The sequence below is a fragment of the Antechinus flavipes genome, chromosome 4 (genome assembly GCF_016432865.1).
Source record: "Antechinus flavipes isolate AdamAnt ecotype Samford, QLD, Australia chromosome 4, AdamAnt_v2, whole genome shotgun sequence".
NCBI lineage: Eukaryota > Metazoa > Chordata > Mammalia > Dasyuromorphia > Dasyuridae > Antechinus > Antechinus flavipes.
In genome coordinates this window covers 155996737-156020945 of record NC_067401.1, presented here as the reverse complement: position 1 = coordinate 156020945, position 24209 = coordinate 155996737, and the positions used below count along the sequence as shown (strand labels likewise).

Genomic DNA, 24209 nt, shown 5'->3' with positions numbered 1-24209 from the left:
TGTTTCAAATTTTCTCCTCCTTCCTCCCACCTTTTCCTTTAGATGGCAAGCAATCTAATATATGCTGAACATGTTAAAATATACGTTAACTCCAACATGAATAAACTTATCTATACAATTCACTTGATGCACAAGAAAAATAAGATAAGAAAAGAAAGTAGATAAATAAGAAAACAAAATGCAAGTGAACAACAACAAAAAGAGTGAGAATGTTATATTGTGATCCACATTCATTTCCCACAGTCCTTTCTCTGGGTGAAAAAATGTCTCCCTTCAACACAAGATCATTGGAAATGGGCATCAATCATCTCATTGTTGGAAAGAATCACGTTCATCAGAATTAATCATCATATAATATTGACATTGCTGTGTACGATGATCTTCTGGTTCTGCTTATTTTACTTAGCATCAGTTCATGTAAGTCTATCCAGGCCTCTTTAAAATCAGCCTGCTGATCATTTCTTTTAGAACAATAATATTCCATAACATTCATATACCATAACTTATTCATCCATTCTCCAACTGACTGATATCCACAAAGTTTCCAGTTTCTTGCCACTACAAAAAGGGCTGCCACAAACATTTTTGCACATGTGAGTCCTTTTCCTTCCTTTAAGATCTCTTTGATATACAGGCCTAATAGAACACTGATGGATCAAAGGGTATACACAGTATGATACCTTTTTGAGCATAGTTCCAAATTACTGTCCAGAATGGCTGCATCCATTCACAGTTCCACCAACAATGTATCAGTGACTCAATTATCCCACATCCCCTCGAACATTCATTCTTTTCTTTTCCTGTCATCTCAGCCAATCTGAGAGGTGTGTAGTGGCATCTCAGAGTTGTTTTAATTTGCATTTCTCTGATCAATAGTAATTAAAGCACCTTCTCATATAATTAGAAATGGTTTTAATTTTTTCATCTAAAATTTTTCTGTTCATATCCTTTGACCATTTATCAATTAGAGAATGGCTTGAATTCTTATAAATTTGAGTCACTTCTCTATATAGTTAAAAAAAATGGGGCCTTTATCAGAACTCTTAAATGTAAAAATGATTTTCCAATTTATTCCCTCCCTTCTCATCTTGTCTGCAGTAGTTTTATTTGTACAAAAACTTTTTTGACTTAATATAATCAAAATTACCAATCTGGTGTTCAATTATGCTTTCCAGTTCATCTGATCTGAGAAGTAAACTATCTTATGTTCTTCTATTTGCTAATATGTTCTTCTAAAATTTCAATATTACTCTATATCTAAATCATGAGCCCATTTGGATCGTATTTTGGTATGTGCTGTTAGGTATGGGTCAAGCCCTAATTTCTTCCATACTAATTTCCAATTTTCCCAGAAGTTTTTATCAAATAGTGAGTTCTTATCCCAAAAGCAGGAGTCTTTGGGTTTGTCAAACGTTAAATTACTAGAGATATTGACTGTTTTGTCCTGTGAGCCTACCCTATTACATTGATTGACTACTCTATTTCTTAGCCAGTACCAAATGGTTTTGATGACTGCTACTTTATAATATATTTTTAGATCTGGTACAGCGAGGCCACCTTCATTAGCATTTTTTTTTCATTAATTCCCTTGACAATCTTGATCTTTTGTTCTTCCAGATGTACTTTGTAACATTTTTTTCTAGATCTGTAAAATAATTTCTTGGGAGTTTCATATTTAGTATGACACTAAATAAGTAGATTGATTTAGGTAGTATTGTCATTTTTGTTATATTTGTTCAGCCTACCCATGTGCACTTGATATTTTTCCAATTGATTAGATCTGACTTTATTTGTGTGGAAAGTGTTTTATAATTGTGTTCATATAGTTCCTGATTTTCCTTTGGCAGATAGATTCCTGAATATTTTATACTATTGACAGTTATTTTGAATGGAATTTCTTTTTGTATCTCTTGCTGTCGGATTTGTTGGTAACATAAAAATGCTGATGATTTCTGTTAATTTATTTTGTATACTGCAGCTCTGTAAAAACTGTAGATTATTTCTAATATCTTTTTAGTTGATTCTCTGGGTTCTCTAAGTATACCATCATGTCATTTGCAAAGAGTGATAATTTGATTTCTTCATTACCTACTCTAATTCATTTAATCTTTTTTTTCCTTCTCATTGCCAAAGCTAACATTTCTAATACAATATTGAATTGTAATGGTGATAGTGGGCAGCCTTATTTCATGCCTGAACTTATTGGGAATGGTTCAAGTTTGTCCCCATTACATATGATGCTTGCTGATGGTTTTAAGTAAATGCTACTGATCATTTTAAGGAAAAGTCCATTTATTATGATACTCTTAGTGCTTTCAATATAAATGGGTGTTGGATTTTATTAAATGCCTTTTCTGCATGAATTGAAATAACCTATGATTTTTGTTAGATTGGTTATTGATATAATTGATTATGCTAATTTTTTTTTGTAATATTGAACCAGCCCTGAATTCCTGGTATAAATTCTACTTGGTCATAGGGTATTATACTGCAAATGATTTGTTGTAATCACTTTGCTAATATTTTATTTAAGATTTTTGCATCAATATTCATTAGGGAGATTTTTCTATAATTTTCTTTTTCTGTTTTCACCCTACCTGGTTTAGCTATCAGCACCATATCTGTCATAAGTTTAATTTGGTAAGACTCCTACTTTCCCTATTTTTTCAAATATTTTATATAGTATTGAAATTAATTATGCTTTGAATGTTTGGTAGAATTCACATGTAAATCCATCTGCCCCTGGAGATTTTTTCTAATGGAGTTGATTAATAGCTTGCTCTATTTCTTTTTCTAAAATGAGACTTTAAATAATATTTTCCCTCTTCTGTTAACCTGGGCAATCTCTATCTTTGTAGATATTCCTCCATTTCATTTAGATTATCAAATTTATTGGCATATAGGTGAGCAAAATAAGTCCTAATTATTGCTTAATTTCCTTTTCATTGGTGGAAAGTTCTCACTTTGAGCAGTTCCAAATTGTTCTCCAGAATGGTTGGATCCATTCACAACTCCATCAACAATGCATCAGTGTCCCAGTTTTTTCATATCCCCTCCAACATTCATCATTATCTTTTTTCCCTTCTCATTTTCAAAAATATCTACTTTCATAGAAATATATCCTCATATAGTATTGTTGTTGAAGTGTATAATGATCTCCTGGTTCTACTCATTTCACTCAGCATTAGTTCATGCAAGTCTCTCCAAGCCTCTCTATATTTATCTTGTTGCTCATTTCTTACAAAAAATACATATACATATACAAGTCCCTTTTCCTTCTTTAATATCTCTTTGGGATATAAGCCCACTAGTAACACTGCTGATCAAAGGGTATGCATATTTGATAACTGCACTGGCTGCTTTGCATCTGCACTCAGACTCTGAGAGTGTGCTGAGTCACTCTGGCTGGGTGTGGCCAGGTCCTGAGAGACCCTAGCTTTTCAGGGTTATAGCCTTTATCCCTTGTGTTTAATAAAAGGCACAATACATAGAGAGTTGGTGCTTCATAGTAGAATCTATATATATTTCAGAAGAGAGTTTCTGACTTAGTGTTGCTATTGTTTTTGTGAATACCAATTTGGAGGACACGGTGTTTTAACTGATTAGAAACTAAAAATTATATCCTTTCTATATACAGATTCTTTTTTTAAAATCATATTTTAGGGCAATTTAGTGTTCAGAGGTATTCTATCAAGAACAGGTTTTGTGTTAAGTATGACCCAAAAGAAATTTTATTGTATGACTATTAGACATGGTAAAGTACAACCTCAAAATAATTGAAAATGAATGAGAATGAATGCATGAAGCATTCATTAAGTGCTTTCTTATACAAAGCACTATACTAAGAGAGAGTGATAAAATTTAAAAAAAAGTTAGACCTCTCTAAGAACTTTTATATGGATTAGGGTGATAACAGACTTTTCAGTTATAACACGGATGGAGAAGTCCCAAGGTGCTTAGGTTGCAAGAGCAAAGCAGAAAGTAATGCTCCTTCTTTAATATCTTTGAGTATCACAGAGAGAACAACACAGAGCTCATGGGGAGTGGGAATAGGGTGCAAATCATATCCAAAGAGAAACTTTGAAGGAAATGTAATTACATACAATTAAAATATGTTCACAGATATTAATCAGCTTACTATAGGGATTAGGGCAAGTGAGGAAGATCAAGGCCACCCTATCAAGATCAAAGATTCCTATTCTCTGGTACATTCAGGTCAAATACTTACTTGCTGTATAATCGTGGTCAAGACACTAATCTCTCAGTGTTACTCTCTAAGACTATAAATTTCAGATAAGGTCCACATTAAACTCATTCAGGACATACGTGGAAGATATATAATTTAAAATAATTTTATTAATAAAGATAATAAAGATCAGGTAAATAGATCCAATGACAAAATTCAGGTGTTAGAGGGATCTTCTATGGATCCTGAAATTCTCCAGGTGTGGCTGTTTGGAAATAATATTCTGCTTCCTTCTTCACTCCAATCTTTGAAATATCCTTGGGCACTTCAATATTTCTGTTATTGGACCAAACATCCTACTCTCAAAAGTCATCTACCTTTGATACTGCTGCGAGTTCCATTTGAATTCTACATTCATTTGCCAAAATGACCACACTATATCTTCACCTTCACTTCAAACCACACACACAGACACACAGACACAGACACACACACACACACACACACACACACACACGCATATATATATATATATATATATATATATATATATATATATATATATATATGTAGATAGATAGATAGATAGATAGATAGATATTTATCTTTTCCACTACCTACTTCTTTTGAATTTAATTTTATTTTGACTTTCAGTCACTCAATCCTTCATTCAGGCAGGCCATTACATTGTTTTTCTTCATTCTTCTCCCTTCACAATCTTTAGTGTAACTGTCATCAGCTATGTCAACAATACATTTTCCTTCATTGTTGAACCTCTTGCCCCCTTGTCCTTTCTCTGTTTCCACTCTGATAATATAACTTTGTAATACCTAGTAGTTATAAAATGCTTTTCAACTCAAGTGAGTGTTACTGTGAGACTATTGCCCGTCTGATGGGAGTTTGGCCTAGAAATTGACCTTCCACATTGGCATTCAAATTACTATCAAGTGTTAATGACTACTAAGCCAAACTGTACACAAACCAGAGACAGGAAGACAGTTCTATATCCTATCAGTTCCTTCACAAAAGCCTTATAATAAGGGGAGGGAAGGAGAGGGACTATCTTTCTGTCCAGAAGGGTGGAACAACTAAAGGAAAACCCTCACTTGTCTTTCCATTTTCTTAAGATTACAAAAACAGACCTAGCAGCAAATCAACCTGCGTGGGCAGAGGTTACCCAGCCAGGAAGACATTATAATTTAGATATTGATGCTTTCTGAAAGGCTCAGATCCGGTTATTGGGTCAGGAGGACAGCCAGCATAAGACAGCTCTCCATTTCAAGTAAAATTGATGACATTTATATTGGCAGTATCCTTTAGAAATAGAAGTATTACAGCCTCAGAAAAGAAAACATGTGCATAGGACTGGCTGGACAGATGTTTAAAAAAGAGATGACTAGTATGGGGGGAAAAAAAGATTTCAGTTAGGAATGAAGAAGGTAAAACCCTTATATAAGAATAGTATTTTAATGGGACTAGTAGAAATCCTTCATGTTCATTTTTTTTCATAGAATTAGATAATTGTTATAATTATCTGAAAATAAGAATGAAACAAAATTAAAATTAGACCTTCCAGCAATAATGTAATGTAACATTATGAATGAAATCATCAATGGGGGTATTTCCTCCAGAGGTATACATCTGAAGTCATATATGTCTGCCAGTCTATATTCTACAAATTTGCCAGCAAATTTCTTCCTTGTAGTCTTTCAACATCAAGTTGTCAAGTCATTGTCCCTAAATCTTGCTATGTGACTAATCTACTTTTTTTTTCCTGTGATCTATTTCTTTAATGATATTCTCTATACCACTCCTTCTATTTAACTTTTTGTTCATAATTCAGTGCAGTCTGCCCAGACCATCAAATATTACACAAGAATAATGATAGAAGAATAGCTTATTTTATTTTAAATCAATTTAGTTATTTTAGCTCTTTTGAAAAAAATGTGACCTTCAACTCAAAGGGGACCCTGAATTCTATAAGAATCCCTATTTCTGATCCTTCATACCTTTGGATTTATCCTGTATATTGACCTAACTTAAAGGAGTAACTCTGCCTTTTATCATTCTTTGGTATATTATGCTATACCTTGCTGTAGAAAACAAAGAAACAAACAGAAAACCCTACGATAAAGCTAAGTTATTGCTTATGTCTGCTATTTCTCTTTACAAGGCAGTGATATGGATCTTTCTGGATAGTCAATGTACCAAGAAAATAGCAGGCATAGTAAAAATATTTATTTTGTCCACCACAAAAATGCTTAAAACAATAAAAACTCAAGCATCATTAATTAATGTTTAAAATATTAAAAAAAAACTATTACTACCTCAAAAGGTAAATGTCCTTTATCCAAGTGTTGAACAAATAATTCATTTTTACTTCTGATCTGTGCTATTCTCCTAAGTCTACATATCTTGCCAGCTGGAACATAACTATGACCTTCTCAGTCTTTTTAACTGCTATATCTTTCTAGCGATTTCTCCTGGTGCTTATGTTCCTCCTCCTTCAAAATGTAGTATAGCTGCAGAAAGCTCCTCTTGTTAGATGACTAGCATTTAATTTAGGAACCAAAGATTCATCTCTAGAGGAAATCACTTGTAAGAATTGTTGTTTGTTTACTTATTCTTAGGAAAAAAAGCACTAAACAAAATTGGCATCCAGGTACCTGAAATTCAATATCATGATCACCTAAGCAAGCATTTATTCCAACTTTCCTGGGTCCATAGCCACCAAGGTCTCTGGTGAGGTAAGAGGGAAGAGAATCATCTCATTCCTTTACTGATAGGACAAAAGAGAACTTGAAAAATCCTAAATGGAATAGCCAAATGAAAGGGGAAGTGACAGTTGGTACTTTTTTCCTAAGTTTGTCTTAAATCCTGGAAAAGAGTGTCTCTTTTTAGTCCAGTTGCCAATCATGTTTGATGAAGTCCAGTTATGTAGACAAAGGGACCAATCAGAGTTATTATATATCATATTGCCTATAGTAAGGAGCTAAAGAACCCAACTTATCTCCCAAAGACTCATAGCATATGCCAAAATCCACAGATTATTTTTTGGTTTAATGCTGAAACAAACAAACAAAAAAGAATTATGATTACAATTCTGCAGCAAAAATCTGTGGTAAATTGCAGGTGCACCTAGAGTATTTTACTATACTTCATGAAATATTGCAATATGCAATATTTTCCCATGCAAATAGCTTCTATTGGAAAGAAAGTATATTAATTCTTTAAGCTACAGATAAGTTTAAAATAGAAAGTTAAAATTATCTCTAGGATATTATATATATAAATACAGATCAGGAGCAGAATTTATTAGGTTGGAACAAAAGCAGAGGTAGTAATCATGATCTCAGACAATAGATTTCATCAAAATAGAAAAATGGGGGACTTACACTATATGTCAACACTATTAATGAATATTGTTTTAGACTACTTAAAATAATATACAGGATAAAGTTGGAATATTGCTGTGGTGTAGGAAATGATGAGTTGGTAGATTTAGGTAAAATATAGAAAGACTTGGAATTATGAAGGCAGGTGTTCAGAGAAACAGAGAATAAAGTGTAGTATGGTCTTAGATAGAAGTATATGAGTGTATATATATATGTGTGTGATTATAGATATCTATGCATATATGTTTCTCTGCATGTGCCTATGTATGTGTCTCTGTGTGTGTCTCCTCTCTTCTCTTTCTCTTTCACTCTCTCTCATTCATGCTCTCTTTCTCTCTTTTTGTTTCTCTCTCCACATTTTTAATTGTAGTCTTTTGGGGGGAGGGGAAGAGAAGAAAGGAGAAAAATGAATAAAGTGAAAAGTGCACAGCAGAGAACAAATGAAAACCTACAAGAAAGTAATGAAAAGATAGACAGCTCTGAATGCAATGAGTAGTATTTATTAGATAGGCTTTCTTTAAATGGAAATTAATTACTTTATATTTTGAATCATCTCATGTTCTGCTCTGCACATGATATTTTTTTCTTTTCTTATTCTAGATTTAATGTTTAATAGAAAAAAATAAAAACATATTGTCTAACTCCAACATTCCATAATTTAACATATATAATAGCTCCTTTAATTTTTATTTTTGAGGAAAAATAAATTTCTTTCACTGAGAGAAAAATCAAAATCATTAGAAATATTCATTATGGTTAAATTAAGCAAATTAAGTCTCTTAATGAACAAAACAACACAATTTAAAGTTGTCAATTAATTTAATTGTTGATGTGAGATATCCATAAATATTAAATATAGCACAATTCCCTGAGAGACAGAAGTTAAGAGAGAAAATAGGAAGCAAGATAAACTAGCAGAACTTTGTGATATCTCTAAATATTTACAAAGGATGGGGAGGATAACGATGATATAATTGTTTGAGAGCATGGTCAAAGGAAAAAAGCAGGTGGAATGGCAAAATGTCATTCATCATGTTCCCCTGTAATATCATCCCTCTCCTTTCAAAAAAACTAGCCCATAATTGTTTGAAAAGAGAGCAGTTTGCCTTCTTTTAGCAGTGTGTATGCAGAAAGCACCAGCTGCTCTGCAGCTGCTCCAATAGCCTATCTTTTAAAAGGAGGAGAGGGTTATAGACCAACAAATGTTTTTGTTGAATTTGTAAATATTTAACTACATCTGTTTTTAGTACATTTGACTAAACAAATAGTAGCTAGCTGTATATAATGGGTATTATATTGTATTCCTGCCTCTCTAGTTATGGGGAGGAGAAAAATAGGAGGGGTTATAGTACAGTCCCTATAAAAAAGGATAGGTAATCATCTATTGATTGAAAGACAGAACATTCCACTAAATAATTTACAATTGTGACACCTTGAGTAGAATTTAACAATGTTAGGGATTTTTTCATACATTTTCTAGTGAGTATGCCTTTGAGAGATTCACTAAATTTAAAGTTGGAAGAGAAATTCTTGCTTTTGTCCTATGATATTTGAACTTTAAAGAAATAAGATGACCAACAAAACTAAATAAATCCAAAACATCTCTGTTCTTTAAAATTCACAATGATTCCTGAGCCATATTGATGACTTTGTCTTTCTAACTATCATGGCCATACCTCTTTCAATCAGAAACTAAGTTAATGAGGTCACAAGGCTAGTAGATTTAGAACTAAGGATTCTTTAATGATCCTCTAATCCAATACTTGTTTTAGAGATGAAGAAGTTGAGGTCTGGTGTATAATATCATATTCATATAGCTAAAGTACATTTAATGCCTCTTATATATGGAGCACAACAATGCAATTTCCAGTTGGTGTGTGTCCATATAGGAGAGAAGTTTAGCAAACACACACACACACACACACACACACACACACACACACACACACACACGATTTTTCATCTAGAACAAAACAACTGAATTCTCTACTTCCCTTTGGTATAGACGTGTTATCAGAATATTTTTGAATATTAACAGACCTTAAAAGTTTCTATGGATCTGGCATTTTGTAGAACCAGTATCAGTATATCACCAGCTAAAATGAGTAGTTGTTGTGTAACTGAAATTAAAGCTATGTCCAAGTAATATTAACTAGGTTATCAATGAATAAGCTGGGCAAAAAGGTGTGAATATTTGTAGAGTGAGCCAGTGATCTAGTGATAGGATACTCAAAGGTTCGGTTCAGTTTGAGCAGATCCTCAAATATTTAAATACTCCTTGGTGTGGCTTAAAGGAAACCAGATTGTTCAGTATTGTGTCAACAAAATCTTGGTCTCAGAACTTCATGGGAATCTTGGCTCCTGGAATCCTAAGATACAGGATTGGACTTTAGACCAACATTCTGCTAAACAATACAGGAGATAAAGGATTTTGTTTGTAGTGGGTAAAGCACCTTAAGCTGAATGATTCAATAGCAGTGAGGTACAACAGACTAAGAAACTAAACTAAGAACTTTCAAATCTGTGAATCTGTAAGGTAAGTTTTAAATTTTAAAAATTAATTTAATTCCTCATTTGTAATTCTTTTTAATGTTTAACAATATGGATAATGTGTTTGTATCCAAGTTCTCTTAACTAGATCATTGATAAAGTCTTGTTTAGATGAATGAGTGAATATGGAGTTGTTCTGTGTGTGTGTGTGTGTGTGTGCGTGCGCGCACACCCGTATGATACTTGAATTATAAATAATGGAAGAAATGTATCTAGTTGAATGACAGATATTTCCAAATGAGACCATATCCCCAAATGATCTTACAAGTTTGATTTTTAATCTTGTCAATGTGTTTTCTTGGGAAAAATGTGTGACTTAAAGATTCAAGACATGAGTCTGAATCTAAGCTTTAAAACTTTATGATCCCTGACATCGTAGCATTTCATATTTCTGGGCCTTAGTTTTCTCATCTACAAATGTATTACTACCTTGCTCATAAGATAATTATTAGTCAAGTTTTGATTCTGAAATTACTATAGAAATGTGAACTATTTTTTCAGAATGAAATTAGTCTTTCCTGTGAATAATTCCAATGAATAAAGATTAATCAGATCCCAGTTTCACATGGTAGAAGGTAGTCATTTCAGAAATTCATTTACCATAGATATAGGATTCCATTTAGCCTAAGTATCTTCTTCTATCTGAAATATTGTAAAATTTCTTATTGATTTCCATCAAATTCAATTAGGGATTTTGATATCCAAATCACTTGGATAGCCAAGAAAGTCTAACTCCTCCACTCTAGATAATGAATATATATAATGCCTTTTTTTCTGAGAAAACTGGAGTTGTAGTATATTAATCAAGACCTTAAGACTTTTATTTTTTCAGAACCCTGATAATGAGGTAGGTTCTTCCAGCATTGTAAAACTATTCAATGTAGCCAACTTCTGCAAAGCTCTCTGAATTTTAGAGGTAATTAGATACCTTGAATTAACTAATAATCACAAATGATATCATTGACAAATAAAGTAGAAATCTAATTTTTTAAGTTGACTCTATTATTTATGTCTCTAAGGTGGTTGAGTCTGGGAGACTGAGTGCTGATGAATTATTTCAGTTCAATGCTTACTATGTGCCTATTTTGTGCAAGGCACTTTGCTAAGTTCTGAGGATATAATGAAAAAGAAGAAACAAAGAAGCTCTTAAAAAAATAAAAAAATAAAAATAAAAGAAGAAACAAAGAAGCTCTTTGCTTTTATCTTTTAGAGGTGTAGGGATAAAACATTTGCTCAGTTAAGTAAATAGAAATTATATACAAATAAAATAAAATGCCTTTAAGAAGGAGAGTGCTAATAGGTGCAAGGATCAAGAACATATTTCTGTAGGAAGTGCCACTTGAGTTGTGCTTTAGAAGAAGCTTGAAATCTGAGAAGTAGAGATGATAGTAGCATTCCATATATCATAGAAAGAAACACTTGAGCAAAGACAGTGAGAGAGAAGGTGAAATGTTGCACCAGCAGAACACTTTGAACACACTGCTATGAAAAGTAGTGTTATAGAAAGTCTACAGGGACTTTCCTTTGTCATATGACTTATTTTCAAGCTTGAACAAGTACTGAATGACCCTGAGCATACCAGTTAATTTCTTGATGCCATTTCCAATTTTTAGTATTTTAAATTATAGGCAAGTTTCCAATCTGCATTGAGGAAGAAGTTATTATGTACCTTGTCAACATTTAAATAAGAACAAGTCAAACTTTGAACATGCATACCACAGACTTGTGACAGTGTACAATTTACAATGTATTATATTTCCAACCAAGAAGTACAATACCCCAGGATACTACAGTTTTAAAGAACTCTTCACATGAATAGTCTGGAATTCAATCTTAAAGTCAGATTTAATAAAGAATAAGAGCAACAAGTATTCTATCCTTAAAATCACACATATTATACTTAACTGTCTTTTCAGACTAAAGAACATATATTAGAGAGCTAGTCTTTTCAGACTAAAGAACATATATTAGAGAGCTATGCTTGCTACATACTCACTAAAAATTAATTCATGATGATGGTGATGAAAAAATGGTAAGGAAAAAAATTTATTTGGAAAATAAAAAAATAGTAAAATAAATTATACCCACACATTTTCTTAGATCAATTGAAAAATAAAATACCTATACATTTTACATGATATTCAAATAAAACTTATCTTTTTCTTAGATTCCTCCATAATCTGATGCTAATTTGAATTTCTTCCTTTTATTTCTATAACCTGTCCAAAAAAAAAATACCTTCAATCCTTTGGTAAATATTTAAGTGTTTGTTAGCCCTTGGTAACTTAATTACCTATAAAGTGACCAAGCAATGATTTCTCTTCTTCCTTTTCATATATCAACTTGTGAAACAGATAAAAATAAGACAGAAAGGTGTGGTATGGTAAGGAATGGTAAGAAAAAATTGTATTACCACAATGAGTGATATATCAGGTTTACTTGCATTATTTTTCTTTTAAATTTGTCATAGAAGTAATTTCTTTACAGGATCATACTTGAAAGTTAATAGAAAAAATAGCATTTTATTTTTTGTAGTATATTTCTGTTTTTAGTTATGCCAGTCATTCTCAGTATCTATCTCTAAACACACATTGAGTTTTTGATTGCAATGAAGAAAATAGTTAATCAAAATAAAAGGACAGTGAACCTAGCTGACATCATATGCACTATCTTGTTTTCATTACCCCATTCATTCCTTTTTATCAAAAGGAGAAAAATATGTTTCATTTTATGATCTATAATTCCAAGACTGATTTTTACAATTAATCCAAGTTAAGCTATTCTAAGTACTTTCTTGAGTTACTCTCAACTTTTAGAAATCTAAATATTAAAATTTTGTTGTTGGGATAACAACCTAGCCAAAAGTGTGTATAGGCAGTATTAACAAGAAATAAAACTTGGAGAAAGGCAACTGTGTTGCTAAAAAAAAAATGAAATAAGAAAAGAAAAAAAGAAATTTTCTTAATTTTTGAGGCTTTTAAAGTTAACCATTAAGAACCACTGGTTCTGTGTTGAACACTGAATAGAAAAATATCATAGAATTTCACCCAGAAAGAACCTCAGAAAACATCTATTTCAAACCTCTCAATTTACAGTCAAGGAAACTGAGGCTTATGAGAGTTAAAGCATGAGTAATTAATAAGTGGTAGAGGTGGGATTTTAATTTAGTCCAACTTCGGAGTTATTATTCTTTCCATGCTTCCAATGTAATTAATTCATCCTATAAGACTAATGTACATTAACAATTCAATGATTTCATATTGTCTGATAAAGTCCTTATGAATTGGTTAATTTTTTATAATAAGTGTTTTCCTAACTATCCTAATGAAACTTTTAAAGATAGAACACATCATTAAGATTAGATAGGAGTAATTGATAAATGGTCAAAGGATATGAACAGACAATTCTCAGAGGAAGAAATTGAAACTATTTCTAGCCATATGAAAAGATACTCCAAGTCATTATTAATCAGAGAAATGCAAATTAAGACAACTCTGAGATACCACTATGCACCTGTCAGATTGGCTAGTGACAGGGAAAGATAATGCGGAATGTTGGAGGGGATATGGGAAAAGAGGAACACTAATACACTGTTGGTGGAATTGTGAATACATCCAGCCATTCTGGAGAGCAATTTGGAACTATGCTCAAAAAGTTATCAAACTGCACAAACCCTTTGATACAGCAGTATTACTCCTGGGCTTATATCCCAAAGAGATCATAAAGAAGGAAAAGGGACCTGTATGTGCCAAAATGTTTATGGCAGCCCTGTTTGTAGTGGCTAGAAGCTGGAAAATGAATGGATGCCCATCAATTGGAGAATGGTTGGGTAAATTGTGGTATATGAATGCTATGGACTATTATTATTCTGTAAGAAATGAGCAGCAGGATGAATACAGAGAGACTTGGAGAGACTTACATGAACTGATGCTAAGTGAAATAAGAAGAACCAGGAGATCATTATACACTTCAACAACAATATTGTATGAGAATGTATTCTGATAGAAGTGGATTTCTTTGACAAAGAGATCTAACTCAGTTTCAATTGATCAAGAATGGACAGAAGCAGCTATACCCAAAGAAAGAACACTGGGAAATGAATGTAAACTGTATTTTTGTTTTTTTTTTTCCCCCCAGGTTATTTTTACCTTCTGAATCCAATTCTTCCTGTGCAACAAGAGAACTGTTCAGTTCTGCACACATATATTGTATCTAGGATATACTGTGACCTATTTAATATGTATAGGACTGCTTGCCATCTAGGAGAGAGGGTGGAGAGAGGGAAGGGAAAAGTCGGAACAGAAATGAGTGCAAGGGATAATGTTGTAAAAAATTACCCAGGCATGGGTTCTGTCAATAAAAAGTTATAATTATGAAAAAAAAGATTAGATAGGAGTAAAAAGGGAGTACTGTAAGATGTAAAAAATGATATTTTTGACTACATTAAATTAAAAAGGTTTTGTACAAATAAATTCAATATAGTCAAAATCAGAAGGAAAGCAAAAAAAATTGTGGAAAATTATAGAGAAATTTCTCAAATAAAGGTTTCATATCTCAAAACTATAGAAAACATAGTCAAGTTTATAAGGATCAAAATCATTCTCCAGTTGATAAATGGCCAAAGGATATAGAGTTTTTTTTTTTTGATGAGTTAAAACTATATATAATCATATGAAAAATACTCTAAATCATTATTGATTAGAGAAATGTAAATTAAACAACTTTGAGATATCATCATATACATATTAGATTGGCTTAAATGACAGAAGGAGAAAATGATAAGGGATGGAAAGAATGTGGAAAAATTGGGAAGCTAACATACTGTTGGTGAAACTATGAACTGATCCAAGCATTTTGGAGAGCAATCTGGAATTATCCCCCAAAGTAATAAAACTGTGTATACCTTTTGACACAACAATATCACTATTAAATCTTTTTTTCAAAGGTGATCAGGGAAAATGTTAAAGAATCTTTAAATTATAAGTTATCACAGATTTTTCTGTGGTAGAAAGAACTAGAAATTGGACAGATGTGCATCAATTGAAGAATAACTACAAGTTATGTGATATTACTGTAGTGGATTACTACTGTACTGTAAGAAAAAAAATATGGGAACACTTTCATGAAATAATGAATAGCAAAATGAGCAGAACCAAGAAAACACTGGATATAGCAATAGCAATATGATTCAAAGAATAACTATGAATGACTGAGCTATTCCCCAAGTATTATTTGAACTACCTACAAAGGACCTATGAAGGAACGTAATATACACTACCATATAAAATATGCACAATATGGTGTTTATACACACACACATATTTCTATTTTTCTGTCTATATCTGTTTTGAATGTTGACCTTCTCTAATGTAATATGGGGAGGCATAAAAGGAAGTAGATAACTCAAAATTCAAAATTTTACAAAAATGATTAATTTAAAAAAATCAGTAGATGGCAAAGACATAGTAAGCTACCCATGCTTCTTTGTGAAAAAGTATGATCACAGCCTTTAGATGTAGCCCATTACTACCAAAGTCTTGTAGGAAAAGAGAAAGCAGAGAAATAATCTTTCAACAATTCTATTAGGAACAAATAGAACTCTATATTCTTTTAAATTTGAAAAGTAGAATCAAATTTCATGGTAGCATTGTATTAAAGAAAAAAAAAACCTGATTTTGAGTCAAAGGACTTGAACTTGAATCTTTTTCCTATTATTTATCATATTCATAGTTATGTTTGAATGACTTTTCCTTTCTAAGCTTTAGTTTTCCCATTTGTAAAGTGAAGGGTTTAGAATAAATGATGTCTAAAGTTCATTCCAGCCTTTAATCCAATCTAAGATAATTTTAAATTCAACTCAGGTACTTATTAGCTGTATGACTTTGAATAAGTCACTTAAAAACTTCTAGACTTAGTTTCCTCATCTGTAAAATTGTAATAATAGTGCCTTCCTAATAGAGTGGTCAGGTCAATTAAAGGGGACAGTGTATTTGTGAAAGTGCTATATAAATCATAATTAACTAAGTAGTACATGGCATTATAAAGAGATTCCTTCAGCTAATACCCCTCCTGCCCTGGAATAAGGACAATACCCAGCTGTTTTAAAAGCATTACTTGATTCTTTCTTTTTGAGCATACTAGAAGGTCTCTACACTAAAAACGTCAAGTATTTAATTGTTATATTACATTTTAGAAAGATTGAACCTGGATCTAGAAGCTCCCTCTCTTCTGAAGCCCTTCCAGGGGTCCTCAAACTACAGCCCACAGGCCATATGCGACAGCTGAGGACGATTATCCCCTCACCCAAGGCTATGAAGTTTCTTTATTTAAAGGCACACAAAAGAAAGTTTTTTGTTTTTACTATAGTCTGGCCCTCCAGAGGGCCAATGACACTCTGAGGGACAGTGAACTGGCCCCTATTTAAAAAGTTTGAGGACCCCTGTGATCTTTACATTGTTCCCCTTCTTTTTCATGAATTCTTTTTTAAAAAGATTGATTTTTTAAAGTTTAGTCTTATTATTTTTTTATATTTTCATCCTACCCAAAATCATTACAGAAGTAGCTCTCTTCCAAGGTTTCAACCTCCAATTTTTCTCTCAGATCTTAAGGAACACAGTTTTTGATTTAGAAAATTTAGTCCTTAAAAATAGCTGGTGCCAACTACCTAGGGGTGATTTACATGTGATCAAAATCTCCTGTTTCAGTTCCAGCATCTACCAGGCATTCAATTGGTCTTTGAAGCGTATTTATTTTGGAAAAAAAGTAGATTAAAATAAAGTTGTTTTATTACACATATAAGTATGTAAAACTAAAACCCCCCACAAAATCAGGTACGTGAAGGTCAGACAATTTATTAATTAACTGGAATTGCACAATGAAGTCAAAAGATGTTATTTCTGTTAACAAGAAAGGCTCAATATATTTTGAGTTATCAGAAAAAAATTACAAAGATCAAATTGATAAACTTCATGAAATTATCACAGCTTTATAGATTTATAGATGAAGGTCATTCGGTATAACCTCCTCATTTTAAAGAGGAGGAAATTAAATATGGGAGAATCAAAATTATTTGTCCAAGGTCATTCAGAGAAAAAGCAAGCATATATGTTTACAGCAACTGACTCAACATCTTGCCTAAAGAATGTAGAAAACATTGAATATATATTATTTAATTTTGTTTTATTAGCTTAATAAAGCAACTTTAATCATGAAGTTTATAAATTGCTAAATATATAAGTAATCTGAAGTATATACACAAATTATAATTCTTTATGTCATTGAAATTTTTGTGACAATCTATATGCTCTTCCATGCCAATAAAGATTTGTCAATCACAACATGTTTGCTGTGGTTAAGAAGGGCTACCACTTATAGAAATTTTGTGAGTTATGTGATGCTGCCTAGAGATTTAAAGAAAAAAGATGATACAACTAAAGGAAAGTCACTCTTCTTTTTTAAGACCCAGTAATTCATCAACTTTTTAGTTTTATTTTATCTTTAACAGATTTTTATTGTTATTTGTGTTTTTACATTTACCAAATTTTCCTCTGTATCTTTTCCCATTTTTCTCCCAGCCAACCTTTTTTTTTTAACAAAAAAATATATTTAAAAAAGTGAAAATGATTAAGAGAAAATAATAAGTAAAGCTAGTCAATGTATCTTTAAAAATCAGGTGTTAAAGAATTTTTTTTGTATTTCATTTTAATTGATAACTTTTTTTAATACATGAGTAATGAACTTTTTTTGCTTAGTTGCCAATTTATCTCTTAATCCCTGGAGACTTTCAACATTGTTATTGAAGAATATAGATTCATTTATAATTCTTTACTATAAATTGTAAAAAAAATTAAAAATTAAAAATAAAAATAACATATATAATATATACTAGAACAAAATATATTGTGCAATCATACATTAGATATGTAATATAACATAATACATATTATATAATTATATATTTTAAATTATAAGAACAATTTAAAATTATTTGGGGAGAAAAATAAGTTCTATGTGGCTTGAGTAGTATGAGTAGTGGGAGTATAATATATATATATGATATGTAGTATATCATATATATGATATATTTATACATATTATATACATATGTAACCTGAGATATTACTGTATTCAAAAAACATTCCACAGGATTTTGCTAGATTCCTTTGTGTTCATAAGGTCTTCAACTTGTATTTAAATGTACCTTGGGAGGTGTACCCTGTTAGTCATTCACTCTTTGACTCAATTGATTTAATCAGATCAACAGCCAGTTGAAATCAATCTGTTGTTGAATTTGGCTGTGAAAGAAGTAAGAAAAGGAATGAGGGAAATGATTTGGGGAGTGGTTAGAATTGGGGAACTCTTTGAAGTCTTGGATAAAGGACGCTATGTAAATAGCTAATGTTAGTATTTTTATTATCAGCAATTAGATTGGATAATATCTCTGAGTTCAAATAATTACTTTGGATTGTAATAGAAATGTCAAACTTAAGTCTTGCTTTCAAGGTTAATAATAAGATTTTTTTTTTCATCTTGGGATGCTAGACTGTGGAAAATCTTTAAGGGAAAAAAGAAAACAGTCTTCTGAGTCCCTCATAGAGACTTTCCCCAAGAACAGCCTCCTTCTTGTTATTTTGTCCAATTTCTTGGAGGACATTTGTAATAGAAAGAAAATATCTGAAGAACAGAGATCAATTTAGATGGTGTATATAGGTAGATAGATAGGGGGAGGATACTGGTATTTGAAATAGCAAACCTAAATTTTTGTCTTTTCTCTTTTTTTTTTTTCCTTTATATAAGTCAACTGACCTCTCTGGGCCTCAGTTTTCCCTCTTTCACCTCTATAACTATTATACTATGATATTAATTTGTAAAATAAACTTTAGGTAAGTTTCAGTTCTAAATCTACAAACCTAGGTATTGCTATTTATAATCTTGCATGTCATTGGCTAAATCACTGCACTACTCTGTACTTCAATTTTCTTCTCTCTAAAATGGGAACCTCACTTCTTGTGCTACCTATCTCTCACCATTACAGTGAGAATCAAGTAAGAAAATTCCAATTAAGGACTTTGTAGTATCAGAGATTTAGAGTTTGAAGGGTCATCTTGTTCAATCCCATAATGTTACAAATGAGGAAACAGATTTGTAAGAGCATCATTTAAAATACAAAAATATGAAATCTACAAAATAATTGGTAAGCCATTAGTTTGCACAAAATCAGGATATGAACTTAGGTCCATAAGCTCTAGAGTCTATATTCTTGCTCTTTCCTTGCCATGCTCTATAAATCTGAGTTGTTGACATTTATTTTATTTTAAATTTTGTTATAGGTCCGAGCAAAAGGTTTTTTGAGGAAATGCCAAAGCATTTATATATAATTTGCCAATTAACAGCTGCCCCCTTCTAATATTATTGACGTGCCCTATTATTCCTTTTAAAAGAAAATACTTCCTGGAAATTGATAAGAAAATTCATATGACCTTCATTAGCATGTGCCTAATTCCAGTAAGAACTTGGTCATTTCTAAAGATTACTTTGCATTAGTCAGAAAATTATTGCTTCAGCTTTCTACCTAGATTTCTAACAGTTTGCTATGAAAGGCATTTTTTTAAAGGAAATGTTGAAACACTTAACAAACACTTATAGAATAAGCATCTGGAACCACCTGAATAAGCCTGAGAATAGTAATGCAAAGTTAGGCCAAGAGTTTGATTAAAAGTAGAAAGAGCTATTTCAATTAGTTTGTTACAAGCCAGTTCTAAAAGACAATCAATTATAATGACCTTATGTGTGTTTTCATGGGGTTTGAGAACTGGTAAGCACTACATGTAGATGACAATGGAATTGGTAGAAATATAATTTAAATACTCAGAAATCTACAAAATTGCTGATAAGCCACTCTTTTGTTTTGTAAAATAGGATGCTCTTATTTTTAGACTTTCTGAAAACTATCTCTCTATATATTTCTGCACACACACATACATATATAGGTATACATATAAATGCATGTGTGCATATATGTGCATATGTAAGCTTGTACATATAAATCAGATATAAATTTAAAGGAAATTTAGCTAGTAATTAGAAAGCAAATCAGGCCAATGAGAGTAGATTTCCCAATCAGATATAAGTTGGACCAGATTTTCTCTGAGGTCCTTAAATTCTGTATCATTACCATATCACAATATATAAATCAGAGTCCCTTCCAGAAAGATAATCAGGTAACTTCTCAGTTTGCTAACATGGTAACATGAGCTACCACCTCCAAAGGTTCATTTCCATGTGTCTTTATTTCATAACAAACCATTTGTCTATTTTGATGAAAGGCAATTAAAAGTTGTGGTGTTCTTTTTCTTCTTTAAAATATACAATATGATGATTCTCTCTGGGAGCGAGCAGGTTTCTGGGGGAGGTTTTCTGGAGGCAGCCTTAGTTGCAGTTCAGATCAATAATTACCCCAAATGCAGCCAGGTGATAAAAGTTCAGATCTTTTATTGTCTCCAATATAACCCAGTTAGCTTAGAGGACTATCACTCTGCTTGGTTCTAAGAGCTCTTTGCCTCTTTGTCCTTTGCTTCTGCCTCTGCTTTCTTCAGCCTCCAGAGCCAGCACCAAGTTGAATCTGTCTTGCCTCTGAGAGAGGGCTTCTGACTCTCAATCTCCCAGAGTGCTCCTCTCCGACCCCAGTCAATGTTCCGAAGTAAATCCCCTCACTCAGAGAGGGCTTCTGGCTGCACTCACTTGACGCTCCCTTCTCAATCTAAATTCAGCTCCACTCTCTTCTGCCACCAGCCAGCCAAGTGGAAAATGGAATGAATCTCTCTCCAATTGGTCCTTTGCTTTCTTCTTATATATCAGAGAGCAGGATTATGGCTTTTCTCCCAGAGTGCTCTCTGGCCCTAAGAGTTTCAAGGGAGGTGTGAATTCACAAAGTTACAAAGTTTACTTTATGAATCTCCCATACTTGTGAACTCCAATGAGTAAAGATGTAAACACAAGCATTGTATCAACTAGCTCTACCTTAGTACCTTGTTTCAGGTTCTGGCCCAAAACATCATCTCTAATGAGTTAGCAGTTTGTAAAGATTCCAACAAAAGTGAAGTAAAAATGACTGTTACTTGGTCATAATCTAAGCTTTTCCCCTTCTAACTTAAGTATTAATGATGCTGTCAAACAGAGCTTATTCAACAAGCTAATAAGAATTAAATGCTGCCAACATGCCAGGTACTATATGTAAGTTCTTGTAAGAACTTGTAAGTTCTTGTAAGTTCTTTATTTTTTTTTTGTAAGTTCTTGGGATACAAAAAAAATAAAAACAGTGAATGCCCTCAAGAATATTCCAGTGAAATTCTGAATACCACAAACAAAAAGGAATTAATGAACAAATTCTCCTCTTACCCCAATTAAACAAATATTTAATTCTGGGAGTGTCTCCTAGGTTTATGATGAAGTCTCACTTACAGCAAACTCCATCCATTTAATATAATGGAAGTACATGGAAATGCTACAGTGTTTTGCTTTACTAATCCCATACCTCTTCAATACTACAAAAAAGTGCTGATTATTAATATTTTGGATTTTGATTTCTGTATTTAACTCCCTAGAGGATATGACTTGTGGAGGTATAATAGGGCATGCAACCAATTTCAGAATGTTATGCACTATCAGAACAGGAGGTATTATAGAAAACAGTCAATATGAACCTTTCCCTTATTTTATAAGTAGGTAATATATAGTGGTGTAATTTGTCCAAAGTCACCTGAATGGCATCATAAAGACTAGACATTAGCTGTTTTAATAACCTAAATGAGGATCCCTGCACAAGCCTGCTACAAGAACCCTTTGTTTCTTCAGTTAAGATTAGCAAAATGTTTTCTTCACAAAAAAATGTTATAAGATTGGCTTTCTATGACAGCAATTAAGTTAGCACTGTTGACATAAAATGGTCTATAGATAATCAAGAATATCAATTGCTAGATCCCAGTCAATCAATAAGAATTTGCCAGATAGCCACAATGTATCTATCTCAGTGCTAAAAACTACAAAGAAATGAAAAATATACACACACTACACACATACACATACACGCATACATGTAAGTGTGTATATTCCCTATCCTGAGTAAGCTTGCAATGTAAGAGGGAAGACAACATGAAAACAACTATGGACAAATTATCTAAAATAGGAATGCTCTACAGAGAAAAAAAACACTAGAATTAAAAGAAATTGGGAAAGAATTCTGGGACTTGAAGGAAGCTAGAAAAGTCAGGAGGTAGAGATAAAGAGAAAGAAAATTCTAGACAACAGGAATACATGTAAAATGACTGTAACCAAAAGAGGGAATGTATTTTGAAAGAAAGAGGAAGAAGGTCAGTGTTACTGGAATAAAAAGTATATAATGAATTATAGGATATATAATAAGATTGAAAGGTGGAGGATGGGCTAGGTTATGAATGGATTTGGACACCAAAGAAAGGATTTTTATATTTGATTATTGAGGAAATAGAAAATTATCAGAGGGTGTTGAGTAGGAGTGGGGTGGAAAAAATGATATTTTTTGGTGTTTTTGTGACTGAATAGAGAATGATATGACAATCACACCAACCAGCGGGCTACTACAATAGTCCGGGCAAGAAGAAGTGCATGCTTACACCAGTATAGTTACAATATCAGAGGGGGGAGGGGGTAAAAAAGGAGGCTTTCAAAACATATTGGAAAGGGGAAATTGACAGATCTTCTTAACAGATAAAATGGTGAAGGGGTAGTGACAGATAATGAGAAAACAAAAATGATACATAGATTATGAGCTTTACAGGATTGGGAAGATTGACAGTAATAAATAAATTTGGAAGGAGGGGAGGGTTTGGGGAGAAAGTTAATGAATTCCATTTCTGGCATTGAATTTAAGATATAAGTACATCAGAAAGAAATGGCCAATGAGTAATTATATGTGATTTTGAAAGGTAGCAGAGAAATTAGGGCTATGATAAAAAATTAATACTAAAATAATGAGATTGATGATAATAGAGATGATAATTGAATATATGGGAGTTAATGAGATCATGAAATAAAATAATTTAGAGGGAAATGAAAATAGAGCCAAGGACAGAACCCATGGTTAGCAGGTATGACTTAGAACAGAGACTGAGGAGTGATCAGAATCATATGTATTCCATATACAGAAAGAAACAAAGTAGAAAATGGGGTATAGACAGTGTATATTTAACCTGGAGTCATAAATACTCATCTTTCTGAGTTCAAAAATGGCCTTAGACATTAGCTGTTTGACCTCAAATAAGTCATTGAACTCCGTCTCTGCTCCTTATCTGGAAAATGAGTCAGAGAAGGAAATGACAAACCACTGTAGTATCCTTGCTAAGAAAACCCCACATGGCATAATGAAGAGTCAGATTCAACTGAAAATAGCTGAACAACAAATGTCTCAAAATTTAGAAGAGGGTGAGCAACAGTGTCAATTGTTTCAGAAAAGTCAAGAAGGATGAGGATTGGGAAAAAACAAAAACAAAAACAAAAACTTTGGATTTAGCAATTAAGAGATCATTGGTAACTATAGAGAGAATAAATGATGAGATTGAAAGTCAGATTATAGGAGCAGCTAGGTAGCGCAGTGAAGAGAGCACCAGCCCCGAAGTGAGAAGGACCTGAGTTCAAATCCATTCTCAGACACTCAAAACTTCCTACCTGTGTGACCGTGGACAAGTACCCAATTGCCTCAGAAAAAAAAAATCAGATTATAAAGAGTTAAGAAGAAATTGAGAAGAGAGGAGATGTAGATATTTATTGCAGATAAAAAGGGAAGGAGGAGAGGAGGATAGATATAGGACTAAAGTTGGGTTGGAGTAATCAAAAGGATAGGGTTTAAAGGGAACATGTATATGTTTGTTGGTAGTATGGAAGCAGCTAGAATGCAAGGGGAATTTTTTACAAGTATTTTCTTTTTTTCCAAATACATGTAAAGTTAGTTTTCAACATTCACTGGATTACAGGATTACAAAATCCTGTGTTCCAATTTTTTCTCCCTCCTCTCCCCCTCCCCACTCCCTCCTCCTCTAGAGAGC

The 24209-nt window shown here is 32.5% G+C and overlaps 1 protein-coding gene across 1 annotated transcript in view; it reads left to right on the top strand.

Annotated features, from left to right (window-relative positions):
• The first annotated feature begins 10033 nt into the window (after window positions 1-10033).
• KCNJ16 (potassium inwardly rectifying channel subfamily J member 16) overlaps window positions 10034-24209 on the top strand; it is a 172070-nt gene continuing 157894 nt past the window's right edge. Inside the window, exon 1 of the mRNA XM_051995212.1 lies at window positions 10034-10117. The gene's annotated coding sequence lies outside the window, so the exon portion shown is untranslated. The remainder of the gene's footprint in view (window positions 10118-24209) is intronic.